Raw genomic sequence first — 3832 nt, forward strand, 5'->3', positions numbered from 1 at the left:
CTGCAACACATGACATTGTGGTTTTGGTTAGTTATTATGAATGGAATACAGAAAAAACATCCAACTGTTGAAATAATAATAATAATAATAATAATAATAATAATAATAAATATGCTTTTATAATAAACATCATATTATGTAGATCTTACAATATAAGATCAGTTATGATCATCTTAAAAATAGACTAGGAAGCAGAATCATAACATCTTATAATGCATCATGCAGGTGCGTAGACTATCTAATCTGTGTAAATTGTACTAAAATTTCATTTTAGTACCTGTGTTATATGGAAATATGAATTTAGTACTGGTGTTTTTGATAATTTTATTGGGACACTCAACGTTTTAGAAAAACTCTCTTTGGTACCTAAGGCCTTTTTCGTATTTGAAATGTCATTTATACCATTCTATTTAATTAATTAAAATTTTAAATTTTAAAAATAATAAAAATGTTTAAAACTTTTAAAAGTTGAAAAAAAAACGTAAAATGAAAAAATAATATAAAATAAAGCCAATAATCAAACAAATCAAATCTATCACAATAATCAAACAGCTTCTTTCCCTTCATCAAAACCCCAGAATCCCATATTATTAACCATTTTTTATTTAATGTTTCCCTCTGCAATTCAAAACCAACAGAACAATATCTCAAAACCAAAATCTTTTCTAATTCTCCTTAAAAATAACACCAAACGATTCCCAGCTTTTTTCAGTCTCCGCAAGAAACCAACAACAACCAAGAACAAGCAAAGTTCAAACAAAAAAATAAAACCAACAGAAAAGCACACACAAATCCAGCCGAACACAAGAAAGTTCGGACAGCAAACACTCACGCGACCAGGTTCCGGTGGACGGCATTCTGAGATTCCTGACGCCAACCAGATATTTCACCGGGGAGGAACTGAGTTTCGAGAGGAATCAGCGCCTATCTGGAGCCAAATCACGGATCGAAGATTGTTAGCTCGAAATCCGGCAAGATTGGGGCTGAGTTCCGGAGGCGGGTCGCGCGGGTGGGGTCGGTGGCCCCAAATCTGGGCTCGCTGGAGGTAGGTCGCGCAGGGTAGGGCTCGCCGGGGCTAAGGTCGCGCGAGGGGGGCTCGCCGTAGGCAGGCGCCTGGATAGATTGTCAAGGAATCACAAGAGAGAAATTGACGAGGACTGTAGAGAGAGACGGGGAGAGTTTTTTATTTTTTAAGGTACGTTCATGAAGACTCCGGCAATATTGCTCCAGCGTTTTTTTTATTGAAGTTCAAATTTTATTTTTTTATTATAGTATTTTTTTTCACATACACAATTTTAAATCATAATGTTTTAGCCATTTTAAAAAGTGTCATTCTTAATTTTGATATTTAAAATTTAAATTTTTTATAAGTAATTTTACATGAGCACCCCCATCAATTTTGCGAATTTGACAATTTAATCTCTTAATTTTTTTCTTTAATTCACTTTTTAAATTTTAAAATTTATTATAACGTTAATTAAATTAAAAATAAATTTAAAAATTTAGAATATATTTTCTACGTGAGTGTTTAATAAAAAAAATTAATATTTTTTATACTGAATTAATTCTCATATACACAAAACAAGAGAAAATTTTTTGAAATTAGAAGTTAACTGTTTTGAGAGAAAAATTAGGAGTCCCTAAATTTAAAAAAAAAAAATTCATTCATGACGTGTATAAAGAGTTCAATTCAATGCAAAAAAGAGTAAAATTATCCTTATTAAATACTAACGTGGAAGATACCATATAAAATTTTTAATTTCGTTTTCAATTTAACCAATAATACAACAAATTTTAAAGTTTAAAAGTTGAATTGTCAAGAAAATAAATAAATAAACTAATTTGCCAAACTCATGAAGTTAAAGAGATATCTATGCAAAAAAAAAAATCTTTTTATGAGAGAAAAATATTATAACGAAACTAAAATCATTTGAGTTTAAGTATATAAAACAAACATATTCTAAATTATTTTTTAATTTTTAAGTACTTAAAAATATTTTTAAATTTAAAAAAAAATTTTAATTTTTATTTAATTAAATAAAATAATATAAATGACATTTCACAACCTAAAAAAAATAAGAGTTTTTTTCAAAACGTGGATGTACCTACCTGAAATTATCAAAAACACATATACTAAACTAATATTTAAATGTAAAAGAGGGAGAAATCTATGGCAGGGGTGTACTTTCCCCTATCGAAAAACTCCTTCTTTCTTCCCAACAGCCCATTGCCAGAACACGCGCCACCATATCCGCCACGCTCCGACGTCCTCTGTCGACACCGCCACTACCGTCGTACTCTCCGGCCGCCAATCTCCAAAATCCCTGCAACTCTCTTGGCGCATCTCAACCGGAAACATAGTCGTTATCCCCCACAAAAAAGTTGACAAGAGCCGAGGCAGCTTTGCGTGGAGAGCTTAGTAATCGACCCGACTCGAAGTTTCCTTCAAAAGCTTACTCTGGAAGACAAGGATTCTTTGGGCAATTCCCTGGAAGGAGAGAACGGGGACAAACCTGTTGCAGAAGATCAAGGGTTTTCTCATAACGCCAGTGAAGTCTCAAAGGAGCTTATAGTGAAGGAGATACAATGTGGGACTGGTGGAAATGGGCCTGAAAGCAAATGGAAGAATGCCACTTCTACTAGGGAGCGGAATAATGGCATGTTTACTTATCATGATTGAAGAATGGGAGTAAGAAAATAGAGTCAATCACATATTTATTCATTTTTTTTTATTTTGAAATAAGAGTGAGATTGGTGGGCCTCACTCAAATTTGGGATTGAAGAATGGGATTGGCACTCTCACACCTCTATTGGGATTGAGACTCTCATTCCTAATATTAATATATATTTATTATTATACCTTTATTTTACTTATAAATACACAATTAAAAAAATTTAAAAAAATAATAAATGCAACGTATATTTATTATTTTAGTACCCAATTATTACACTAAATATTTTAATTATGATTAATTTTAATATAATAAGTACACAATATATTTTTTAAATTGAAAATATCAAATTGATTTAAAGGGTATATTAGTACTTTTACACGTTTTCATTTCGATTCTGGGTGTAAGTAAACGTATGAATGAGATTTGGAATGACTCTGATTTCGAATCCTATCACTAAGTAAACAGCTTATTCTGACTCCGACTCATCACTCCGAATACTACCTACTCCGAATCATGCCCACTCCGATTCATGCTCATTCCGATTACGTGTAGGTAAACATACCATAAAGGGAATGAAGCGGTTGGGACTAGCGACAAGGGTTTACCTGAGGAGGGACGAGAGACAAAGAGTGGTGTTCGAAAAATAAACTCAGAAGAAGCGAAATGGTTGAGGTAAAAAAACAAAACAAAAACTTATTTAGCTGTTAGTACCTAAATTTTGAGCATTGTGATAATTAATAATTTGATCTAAAATTTTTAATTTGGTCAGATTACTCTTAAAACTTTTAATTATTAAGAGTTTTGGTACCTAAGACTTACATTGATTATTGCCAAAAAAAAAAAAAACACTTAAATTGACAGAGGAACTTTGAAATTTAACACCAATAATTTACTAATGATGTCAAAGGGGCCGTGTCAGTGTGGCGGGCCTGGGCCGTGCCGGCATGGCATGCCTAGGTCGTATCAGGGTCAGGCCTGAGGAGAAACTCCCAGGCCCAGTATTGGTCCTCAGCCCTAGTCTATAAGGGTCAAGGCCGGGCTTAAAGATGTGATTTTATTTAATTGAGATAATACAAATAAGTACACATAAATGACTGTCTCGTTAAAAACCTTACCAAGTAAAACCCGTGAGGAGATCGGGACAAAACCATAGCGTA

Source organism: Morus notabilis, unplaced genomic scaffold (genome assembly GCF_000414095.1).
Source record: "Morus notabilis unplaced genomic scaffold, ASM41409v2 Scaffold178, whole genome shotgun sequence".
Lineage (NCBI taxonomy): Eukaryota > Viridiplantae > Streptophyta > Magnoliopsida > Rosales > Moraceae > Morus > Morus notabilis.